The 12381-nt window shown below is 50.6% G+C and overlaps 1 pseudogene; it reads left to right on the top strand.

Moving 5' to 3' along the window:
* Positions 1-12381, top strand: part of LOC118371390 (unconventional myosin-Ig-like) — a 94951-nt pseudogene that overhangs the window by 13525 nt on the left and 69045 nt on the right.

Genomic DNA, 12381 nt, shown 5'->3' with positions numbered 1-12381 from the left:
TCTATAGGGAGGAGGCCTATAGGGAGGAGGTCTATAGGGAGGAGGCCTATAGGGAGGAGGTCAGAGACAGCCAATAGGGAGGCCTATAGGGAGGAGGCCTATAGGGAGGAGGCCTATAGGGAGGAGGCCTATAGGGAGGAGGCCTATAGGGAGGAGGCCTATAGGGAGGTCTATAGGGAGGAGGCCTATAGGGAGGAGGCCTATAGGGAGGTCTATAGGGAGGAGGCCTATAGGGAGGTCTATAGGGGAGGAGGCCTATAGGGAGGAGGCCTATAGGGAGGAGGCCTATAGGGAGGTCTATAGGGAGGAGGCCTATAGGGAGGAGGAGGCCTATAGGGAGGAGGCCTATAGGGAGGTCTATAGGGAGGAGGCCTATAGGGAGGAGGCCTATAGGGAGGAGGCCTATAGGGAGGTCTATAGGAGGAGGCCTATAGGGGAGGAGGCCTATAGGAGGCCTATAGGGAGGTCTATAGGGAGGAGGCCTATAGGGAGGAGGCCTATAGGGAGGAGGCCTATAGGGAGGAGGCCTATAGGGAGGTCTATAGGGAGGAGGCCTATAGGGAGGAGGCCTATAGGGAGGAGGCCTATAGGGAGGTCTATAGGGAGGTCTATAGGGAGGAGGCCTATAGGGAGGTCTATAGGGAGGAGGCCTATAGGGAGGTCTATAGGGAGGAGGCCTATAGGGAGGAGGCCTATAGGGAGGAGGCCTATAGGGAGGTCTATAGGGAGGAGGCCTATAGGGAGGAGGCCTATAGGGAGGAGGCCTATAGGGAGGAGGCCTATAGGGAGGAGGTCAGAGACAGCCTATAGGGAGGTCTATAGGGAGGAAGCCTATAGGGAGGTCTATAGGGAGGAGGCCTATAGGGAGGTCTATAGGGAGGAGGCCTATAGGGAGGAGGCCTATAGGGAGGTCTATAGGGAGGAGGCCTATAGGGAGGTCTATAGGGAGGAGGCCTATAGGGAGGCCTATAGGGAGGTCTATAGGGAGGAGGCCTATAGGGAGGAGGCCTATAGGGAGGAGGCCTATAGGGAGGAGGCCAATAGGGAGGAGGCCTATAGGGAGGAGGCCTATAGGGAGGAGGCCTATAGGAGGAGGTCTATAGGGAGGAGGCCAATAGGGAGGAGGCCTATAGGGAGGAGGCCTATAGGGAGGAGGCCTATAGGGAGGTCTATAGGGAGGAGGCCTATAGGGAGGAGGCCTATAGGGAGGAGGCCTATAGGGAGGTCTATAGGGAGGAGGCCTATAGGGAGGAGGCCTATAGGGAGGAGGTCAGAGACAGCCTATAGGGAGGAGGCCTATAGGGAGGAGGTCAGAGACAGCCTATAGGGAGGAGGCCTATAGGGAGGAGGTCAGAGACAGCCTATAGGGAGGAGGCCTATAGGGAGGAGGTTAGAGACAGCCAATAGGGAGGAGGTCTATAGGGAGGAGGTTAGAGACAGTCTATAGGGAGGAGGTTTATAGGGAGGAGGTCAGAGACAGCCTATAGGGAGGAGGCCTATAGGGAGGAGGTCAGAGACAGCCTATAGGGAGGAGGCCTATAGGGAGGAGGTTAGAGACAGCCAATAGGGAGGAGGCCTATAGGGAGGAGGCCTATAGGGAGGAGGCCTATAGGGAGGAGGCCTATAGGGAGGAGGTCAGAGACAGCCTATAGGGAGGAGGCCTATAGGGAGGAGGCCTATAGGGAGGTCTATAGGGAGGTCTATAGGGAGGTCTATAGGGAGGAGGCCTATAGGGAGGAGGCCTATAGGGAGGTCTATAGGGAGGAGGCCTATAGGGAGGAGGCCTATAGGGAGGAGGTCAGAGACGGCCTATAGGGAGGAGGTCAGAGACAGCTTATAGGGAGGAGGCCTATAGGGAGGAGGTCAGAGACAGCCTATAGGGAGGAGGCCTATAGGGAGGAGGTTAGAGACAGCCAATAGGGAGGAGGTCTATAGGGAGGAGGTTAGAGACAGTCTATAGGGAGGAGGTCTATAGGGAGGAGGTCAGAGACAGCCTATAGGGAGGAGGCCTATAGGGAGGAGGTTAGAGACAGCCAATAGGGAGGAGGCTCTATAGGGAGGAGGTTAGAGACAGCCTATAGGGAGGAGGCCTATAGGGAGGAGGTCAGAGACAGCCAATAGGGAGGAGGTCAGAGACAGCCTATAGGGAGGAGGCCTAGGGGAGGAGGTTAGAGACAGCCTATAGGGAGGAGGCCTATAGGGAGGAGGTTAGAGACAGCCAATAGGGAGGAGGTCTATAGGGAGGAGGTTAGAGACAGCCTATAGGGAGGAGGTTAGAGACAGCCTATAGGGAGGAGGCCTATAGGGAGGAGGTTAGAGACAGCCAATAGGGAGGAGGTCTATAGGGAGGAGGTTAGAGGCGGCCTATAGGGAGGAGGTTAGAGACAGCCTATAGGGAGGAGGCCTATAGGGAGGAGGTCAGAGACAGCCAATAGGGAGGAGGTCAGAGACAGCCTATAGGGAGGAGGCCTATAGGGAGGAGGTCAGAGACAGCCAATAGGGAGGAGGTCAGAGACAGCCTATAGGGAGGAGGCCTATAGGGAGGAGGTCAGAGACAGCCTATAGGGAGGAGGTCAGAGACAGCCTATAGGGAGGAGGCCTATAGGGAGGAGGTCAGAGACAGCCTATAGGGAGGAGGTCAGAGACAGCCTATAGGGAGGAGGCCTATAGGGAGGAGGCCTATAGGGAGGAGGCCTATAGGGAGGAGGCCTATAGGGAGGAGGCCTATAGGGAGGAGGTCAGAGACAGCCTATAGGGAGGAGGCCTATAGGGAGGAGGTCAGAGACAGCCTATAGGGAGGAGGCCTATAGGGAGGAGGTCAGAGACAGCCTATAGGGAGGAGGTTAGAGACAGCCTATACGGAGGTCTATAGGGAGGAGGTCAGAGACAGCCTATAGGGAGGAGGTCAGAGACAGCCTATACGGAGGAGGCCTATAGGGAGGAGGTCAGAGACAGCCAATAGGGAGGAGGTTAGAGACAGCCTATAGGGAGGAGGCCTATAGGAGGAGGTCAGAGACAGCCTATAGGGAGGAGGTCAGAGACAGCCTATAGGGAGGAGGCCTATAGGGAGGAGGTCAGAGACAGCCTATAGGGAGGAGGTCTATAGGGAGGAGGTCAGAGACAGCCTATAGGGAGGAGGCCTATAGGGAGGAGGTCAGAGACAGCCTATAGGGAGGAGGTCTATAGGGAGGAGGTCAGAGACAGCCTATAGGGAGGAGGCCTATAGGGAGGAGGTCAGAGACAGCCAATAGGGAGGAGGTCAGAGACAGCCTATAGGGAGGAGGCCTATAGGGAGGAGGTCAGAGACAGCCTATAGGGAGGAGGCCTATAGGGAGGAGGTCAGAGACAGCCTATAGGGAGGAGGCCTATAGGGAGGAGGTCAGAGACAGCCTATAGGGAGGAGGCCTATAGGGAGGAGGTTAGAGACAGCCAATAGGGAGGAGGCCTATAGGGAGGAGGCCTATAGGGAGGAGGCCTATAGGGAGGAGGCCTATAGGGAGGAGGCCTATAGGGAGGAGGTCAGAGACAGCCTATAGGGAGGAGGCCTATAGGGAGGAGGCCTATAGGGAGGAGGCCTATAGGGAGGTCTATAGGGAGGTCTATAGGGAGGTCTATAGGGAGGTCTATAGGGAGGAGGCCTATAGGGAGGTCTATAGGGAGGTCTATAGGGAGGAGGCCTATAGGGAGGAGGCCTATAGGGAGGAGGTCAGAGACAGCCTATAGGGAGGAGGCCTATAGGGAGGAGGTCAGAGACAGCCTATAGGGAGGAGGCCTATAGGGAGGAGGTCAGAGACAGCCTATAGGGAGGAGGCCTATAGGGAGGAGGTTAGAGACAGCCAATAGGGAGGAGGTCTATAGGGAGGAGGTTAGAGACAGTCTATAGGGAGGAGGTCTATAGGGAGGAGGTCAGAGACAGCCTATAGGGAGGAGGCCTATAGGGAGGAGGTTAGAGACAGCCAATAGGGAGGAGGTCTATAGGGAGGAGGTTAGAGACAGCCTATAGGGAGGAGGTTAGAGACAGCCTATAGGGAGGAGGCCTATAGGGAGGAGGTCAGAGACAGCCAATAGGGAGGAGGTCAGAGACAGCCTATAGGGAGGAGGCCTATAGGGAGGAGGTTAGAGACAGCCTATAGGGAGGAGGCCTATAGGGAGGAGGTTAGAGACAGCCAATAGGGAGGAGGTCTATAGGGAGGAGGTTAGAGACAGCCTATAGGGAGGAGGTTAGAGACAGCCTATAGGGAGGAGGCCTATAGGGAGGAGGTTAGAGACATCCAATAGGGAGGAGGTCTATAGGGAGGAGGTTAGAGACAGCCTATAGGGAGGAGGTTAGAGACAGCCTATAGGGAGGAGGCCTATAGGGAGGAGGTCAGAGACAGCCTATAGGGAGGAGGTCAGAGACAGCCTATAGGGAGGAGGTCAGAGACAGCCAATAGGGAGGAGGTCAGAGACAGCCTATAGGGAGGAGGCCTATAGGGAGGAGGTCAGAGACAGCCTATAGGGAGGAGGTCAGAGACAGCCTATAGGGAGGAGGTCAGAGACAGCCTATAGGGAGGAGGCCTATAGGGAGGAGGCCTATAGGGAGGAGGCCTATAGGGAGGAGGCCTATAGGGAGGAGGTCAGAGACAGCCTATAGGGAGGAGGCCTATAGGGAGGAGGTCAGAGACAGCCTATAGGGAGGAGGCCTATAGGGAGGAGGTCAGAGACAGCCTATAGGGAGGAGGTTAGAGACAGCCTATACGGAGGTCTATAGGGAGGAGGTCAGAGACAGCCTATAGGGAGGAGGTCAGAGACAGCCTATACGGAGGAGGCCTATAGGGAGGAGGTCAGAGACAGCCAATAGGGAGGAGGTTAGAGACAGCCTATAGGGAGGAGGCCTATAGGGAGGAGGTCAGAGACAGCCTATAGGGAGGAGGTTAGAGACAGCCTATAGGGAGGTCTATAGGGAGGAGGTCAGAGACAGCCTATAGGGAGGAGGTCTATAGGGAGGAGGTTAGAGACAGCCTATAGGGAGGTCTATAGGGAGGAGGTCAGAGACAGCCTATAGGGAGGTCTATAGGGAGGAGGTCAGAGACAGCCTATAGGGAGGAGGTCAGAGACAGCCTATAGGGAGGAGGTCTATAGGGAGGAGGTCAGAGACAGCCTATAGGGAGGAGGTCTATAGGGAGGAGGTCAGAGACAGCCTATAGGGAGGAGGTCTATAGGGAGGAGGTCAGAGACAGCCTATAGGGAGGAGGCCAGAGACAGCCTATAGGGAGGAGGTCTATAGGGAGGAGGTCAGAGACAGCCTATAGGGAGGAGGTTAGAGACAGCCTATAGGGAGGTCTATAGGGAGGAGGTCAGAGACAGCCTATAGGGAGGAGGTCTATAGGGAGGAGGCCTTTAGGGAGGAGGCCTATAGGGAGGAGGTCAGAGACAGCCTATAGGGAGGAGGTCTATAGGGAGGAGGTCAGAGACAGCCTATAGGGAGGAGGTCTATAGGGAGGAGGTCAGAGACAGCCTATAGGGAGGAGGTCAGAGACAGCCTATAGGGAGGAGGTCTATAGGGAGGAGGTCAGAGACAGCCTATAGGGAGGAGGTCAGAGACAGCCTATAGGGTTGAGGCCTATAGGGAGGAGGTCAGAGACAGCCTATAGGGAGGAGGTCTATAGGGAGGAGGTCAGAGACAGCCAATAGGGAGGAGGCCTATAGGGAGGAGGTCAGAGACAGCCAATAGGGAGGAGGTCAGAGACAGCCTATAGGGAGGAGGTCAGAGACAGCCTATAGGGAGGAGGCCTATAGGGAGGAGGTCAGAGACAGCCAATAGGGAGGAGGTCAGAGGCAGCCTATAGGGAGGAGGTCAGAGACAGCCTATAGGGAGGAGGTCAGAGACAGCCTATAGGGAGGAGGTGCCAGGACAACAACCTCTCCCTCAACGTCAGCAAGACAAAGGAGCTGATTGTGGACTATAGGAAACGGAGGGCAGAGCCACGCCCCCTTCCACATCGACGGGACTGTAGTGGAGCGGGTCGAGAGCTTCAAGTTCCTCTGTGTCCACATCACTAAGGAAATAACATGATCCACACACACACTAACACAGTCGTGAAGAAGACAAGATGGCGCCTCTTCCCCCTCAGGAGGCTGAAAAGATTTGGCATGGGCCAACAGATCCTACATTTTTTCCCAAGCTGCACCATTGAGAAATTTGTTCTTAACTGACTTGCCTAGTTAAATAAAGGTTAAATAAAAAAATACAAAATAAAAAAATATTGAGACTATCTTGACCAACTGCATCACGCTTGGTATGGCAACGGCTTGGCATCCGACCGCAAGGCGTTACAGAGGGTGGAGCGTACGGCCCAGTACATCACCGGGGTCAAGCTTCCTGCCATCCATGACCTCTATACCAGGCGGTGTCAGAGGGCCCTGACAATTGTCAAAGACTCCAGCCATCCATGTCATAGACTGCTTTCACTGCTTCCGCATGGAAAAATGGTGCCAATGCACCAAGTCTGTAACCAACAGGACCCTGAACAGCTTCTACCCCCGAGCCATAAGACCACTAAATAGTTAACCAAATAGCTACATGGACTATCTACATTAACCTAACGTAGCAGGTGGAAAAAGTCACCTGAGCGGAATCCCCACATCCTTTTTACAGGGGAAACGGTAGTTAGGTTGAAAACACTGTATCCCTAACTGGAAACTGCTGTTTATTATCTATTCTGTTGCCTAGTCACTTTACCCCTACCTAAATGTACATATCTACCTCAATTACTTTGTACCCCTGCACATTGACTCAGTACTGGTACCCCTGCACATTGACTCAGTACTGGTACCCCTGCACATTGGCTCAGTACTGGTACCCCTGCACATTGACTCAGTACTGGTACCCCTGCACATTGACTCAGTACTGGTACCCCTGCACATTGACTCAGTACTGGTACCCCTGCACATTGACTCAGTACTGGTACCCCTGCACATTGACTCAGTACTGGTACCCCTGCACATTGACACAGTACTGGTACCCCTGCACATTGACTCAGTACTGCTACCCTGTGTATATAGTCAAGTTATCATTACTCATTGTGTATTTATTCCTTGTGTTATTAATATTTGGTATATTTATATTTGTCTGTGCATTGTTGGGAAGGGCTCGTAAATAAGCATTTCATTGTTAGTCTACACCTGTAATTTACGAAGCACGTGACGAATACAATTTGATTTGATAAGAACCAATTAATCATTAACCTCTAGTGATAGCCCGAAGCTGATTTTTGTTCTGGATGACGAGATACAAAAATTGACAATGGAAGAACTTCTTATTCACCTCTTTCTCTTCCTCTCTTCTCAATCTTTGGGACACATTGTCATCTGCTATTGCTGTTATCCATGACGACCACACTCTCCCCTGTGACACAGTGTGAAGAATGTTCTTCTGAAGTCCAACTGTGTGCTGGAGGCCTTCGGTAACGCCAAGACCAACCGCAACGACAACTCCAGCCGCTTTGGGAAGTACATGGACATCAACTTCAACTTCAACGGCGACCCTACCGGCGGCCATATTAACAACTACCTATAAATGACATCACAGCTCTGTGGCTGTACAGTAACATGCTATAAATGACATCACAGCTCTGTGGCTGTACAGTAACATGCTATAAATGACATCACAGCTCTGTGCATGTACAGTAACATGCTATAAATGACATCACAGCTCAGTGCCTGTACAGTAACATGCTATAAATGACATCACAGCTCAGTGCCTGTACAGTAACATGCTATAAATGACATCACAGCTCAGTGGCTGTACAGTAACATGCTATAAATGACATCACAGCTCAGTGGCTGTACAGTAACATGCTACAAATGACATCACAGCTCAGTGGCTGTACAGTAACATGCTACAAATGACGTCACAGCTCAGTGGCTGTACAGTAACATGCTACAAATGACATCACAGCTCTGTGGCTGTACAGTAACATGCTATAAATGACATCACAGCTCAGTGGCTGTACAGTAACATGCTACAAATGACATCACAGCTCTGTGGCTGTACAGTAACATGCTACAAATGACATCACAGCTCTGTGGCTGTACAGTAACATGCTACAAATGACATCACAGCTCTGTGGCTGTACAGTAACATGCTACAAATGACATCACAGCTCTGTGGCTGTACAGTAACATGCTACAAATGACATCACAGCTCTGTGGCTGTACAGTAACATGCTATAAATGACATCACAGCTCAGTGGCAGTACAGTAACATGCTATAAATGACATCACAGCTCAGTGGCTGTACAGTAACATGCTACAAATGACATCACAGCTCTGTGGCTGTACAGTAACATGCTATAAATGACATCACAGCTCAGTGGCAGTACAGTAACATGCTATAAATGACATCACAGCTCTGTGGCTGTACAGTAACATGCTATAAATGACATCACAGCTCTGTGGCTGTACAGTAACATGCTATAAATGACATCACAGCTCTGTATGGGTTTTGACTGACGGACGTTTTGCACACGACAAGAAGTTGCCCCTCATGGTAATTGGGCAACTTTTGCAATTTCTTTTAGTTGTGAGTGAGGGAAATGCCGTAAATTAAGAGGACTATGTATTTTGAAAGATAAGATATTGAGGATTATAATAAATGCCGCTTTGATGTCATACAAGCAAGCCAAACACCCGTTGAGTCCAATATGCACTTAACATTTCCATGTCATATAACTCATGTCAAATACAGTGTCAATGTTCATGATCACCATGTTTGACGTACAGCTACAAGATCACGTCATACCCTGGGTTGTTCTGAACACAATGATCACTATGTTTGTTTATTGTGAAGAACATCTGCAGTGGAACACGTACCTGAATACACTCATGATTCCTTTGATCTAATAGTTTTCCCACAATCTCCAAACCCTTTCAAGTCCAACTATGCTTATGCGTTTTCATATTTTCTCTTTAAGAAACATTTACATTTGGCCATATCCATTTAGGCTAATTCCCCCTGAGTGTAAAGGGTTAGCGCATCTCCAAATATTGTTGTTGACTCATCCTATACTCGTATTTGTGGCCAAAACATAAATTGGAGAAAAGCAAATCAGCTGTCTATAGGAGGATGAGCTGGCCAATCAGCGCTCTATAGGAGGATGAGCTGGCCAATCAGCGGTCTATAGGAGGATGAGCTGGCCAATCAGCGGTCTATAGGAGGATGAGCTGGCCAAATAGCGGTCTACAGGAGGACGGGCTGGCCAATCAGCGGTCTATAGGAGGATGAGCTGGCCAATCAGGGGTCTATAGGAGGATGGGCTGGCCAATCAGCGGTCTATAGGAGGATGGGCCAGCCAATCAGAGGTCTATAGGAGGATGAGCTGGCCAATCAGCGGTCTATAGGAGAATGAGCTGGCCAATCAGCGGTCTATAGGAGGATGAGCTGGCCAATCAGCGGTCTATAGGAGGATGAGCTGGCCAATCAGCGGTCTACATGAGGATGGGCTGGCCAATCAGCGGTCTATAGGAGGACGGGCTGGCCAATCAGGGGTCTATAGGAGGATGGGCTGGCCAATCAGCGTTCTATAGGAGGATGGGCCGGCCAATCAGAGGTCTATAGGAGGATGAGCTGGCCAATCAGCGGTCTACATGAGGATGGGCTGGCCAATCAGCGGTCTATAGGAGGATGAGCTGGCCAATCAGCGGTCTACATGAGGATGGGCTGGCCAATCAGCGGTCTATAGGAGGATGAGCTGGCCAATCAGCGGTCTACATGAGGATGGGCTGGCCAATCAGCGGTCTATAGGAGGATGGGCTGGCCAATCAGCGGTCTATAGGAGGATGAGCTGGCCAATCAGGGGTCTATAGGAGGATGGGCTGGCCAATCAGCGGTCTACATGAGGATGGGCTGGCCAATCAGCGGTCTACTCGTATTAATAATTGAATGACCGGTACACACCCACACCATTCTAACACAGCAAAGCTACATTAACATGCCTTATTTAAATGTTCTGGAAGAAAACGATTTCACTCATATTTCATGGACATTTGGTACCACTGGGTAGTTACTTTAAAAGCAGATTTATAGGGCCAGTTTACCAGACATAGATTAAGCCTTGTCCTGGACTAGAAAGCACATTCTGTGGAGATTGAACATGTTTTTTTTAGTCAAGGAATACGCTTAATACAGTATGTGTCTGTTTCTGTGAACTTCTTTTGAAAAGTTATTCACTTTCTACTTTCCATTTCATACTTGAACATAAATGTTTGATCAAGGTGGTGAAACAGAGACATGAGAGAGAGAGAGAGAGTGAGTCCATGAATAGATGTTCCTGTGAATTACACCCTATTAGTTCTGATTCTGATAATGAATGGCTCACCTGGGGGCCCATGATGACCGCTGCATTTATCTTCTCTTTGAGCTAGCTAACACACCATCTGACACTGTGTGAACGATGGACTCATCCATTCTCACTGAACAGAAATAACCCACGTCTCTGTTCTCTTGTCTTTGAGCTTATGGTTTATAGTTAAACTCTAATAGTCTCTCTGTCTCTCTCTCTCTCTCTCTCTGTCTCTCTCTGTCTCTCTCTCTCTCTCTCTCTCTCTCTCTCTCTCTCTCTGTCTCTGTCTCTGTCTCTGTCTCTCTCTCTCTCTCTCTCTCTCTCTCTCTGTCTCTCTCTCTCTCTCTCTCTCTCTCTCTCTCTCTCTCTCTCTCTCTCTCTCTCTCTCTCTCTCTCTCTCTCTCTCTCTCTCTCTCTCTCTCTCTCTCTCTCTCTCTCTCTCTCTGTCTCTCTCTCTCTCTCTCTCTGTCTCTGTCTCTCTGTCTCTGTGTCTCTCTCTCTCTCTCTCTCTCTCTCTCTCTCTCTCTCTGTCTCTCTCTCTCTCTCTCTCTCTCTCTCTCTCTCTCTCTCTCTCTCTCTCTCTCTCTCTCTCTCTCTGTCTCTCTCTCTCTCTCTCTCTCTCTCTCTCTCTCTCTCTCTCTCTCTCTCTCTCTCTCTCTCTCTCTCTGTGTCTCTGTCTCTGTCTCTGTCTCTGTGTCTCTCTCTCTCTCTCTCTCTCTCTCTCTCTCTCTCGCTGTCTCTGTCTCTCTCTGTCTCTCTGTCTCTCTCTCTCTCTCTCTCTCTCTCTCTCTCTCTCTCTCTCTCTCTCTCTCTCTCTCTCTCTCTCTCTCTCTCTCTCTCTCTCTCTCTCTCTCTCTCTCTCTCTCTCTCTCTCTCTCTCTCTCTCTCTCTCTCTCTCTCTGTGTATTCACATATTTCTCTGTTCCTACTGTAAGTCAATGGTGGTGCAGCAGAATAGAGGTGAGAGGAACTTCCACTCCTTCTATCAGGTAAATGTTTACTGGTCATTACACTACGTACAATACGGTCATAAGTAGAAGTGACGATGACTTTAATGATGCCCGAATCTGATCAAGGGGAAAATAATGGAGTTTGGAAAAGTTCCTCTGCGTTTGTCCTCATAAATATTCATGCTACATCCATCTTTTTTCTACACTGTGTGTTGTGTGTCTCCGCAGTTACTACGGGGAGGCTCAGATGACATGTTAAAGTCCCTTCACCTGCACAATGATCCTGCCAACTATGTGTACACCAGAGATGGAGCTGTCGCCACTGTGAGTACCCCCCTCTACTGGTTCTACTTAATGACGATTACATTATGGTAGCCCACCTTCAGCATGTGTGGGAGTAAATAACGATATCTTTCTTTCTTTGTCTCTAGACGTCCAGCAACGACCGGTACAGCCACAACACAGTGCTGAGTGCCCTGAACGTGATTGGCTTTTCAGAGGAGGAGATTCACTCATACAAGCTAAAGGTTACCTGAATGGATCGATACAACTATACCTTAGACCTTAGCATGACTAACATAAGATATTTAAATGACGTTTGGTATACACCACAGAGTTGCCTTGGTAAAGGCAGTGCAACTGAAACTTACACGATAAAAATACTTTTTACAAGTATATCCCTTGTTCTTGTTTAATGGTGTGACACATCATGTTATAACAGCAAGATATCTGACTCTCCCCAGGGTAACCTGCAGTTTGAGACAGACAGAGAGAGTGTCCTGGTGGTGGGGATGGGGGACGTGAGTCACATCGCTGAGCTGACCGGCACAGAGCCAGACAACGTGACCAAGAGCCTGCTGTACCGGACTGTCGCCACCGGGGGCGGAGAAGTCATAGAGAAGGGACGTTCTGAGAAGGAGGCCTGCTTCGGCCGGGATGCTTTCACCAAGGTGCTGGGCTGTCTTCAATCTGTCTTCAAACCTACAAGCCCTATCTAATGTTGACTCATTGTTGTGTAGTGTGTACTAACGCAGCCCTCTCACATCTTTTTCTCATGTTATTTTCTCATGTTATTTCGGGTCACATCTCTGTCTGTCTGTCTGTCTGTC

This window comes from Oncorhynchus keta, chromosome 20 (assembly GCF_023373465.1).
Source record: "Oncorhynchus keta strain PuntledgeMale-10-30-2019 chromosome 20, Oket_V2, whole genome shotgun sequence".
Lineage (NCBI taxonomy): Eukaryota > Metazoa > Chordata > Actinopteri > Salmoniformes > Salmonidae > Oncorhynchus > Oncorhynchus keta.
The sequence above is the reverse complement of the archived record's forward strand: the minus strand, read 5'-3'. Positions and strand labels throughout refer to the sequence as shown.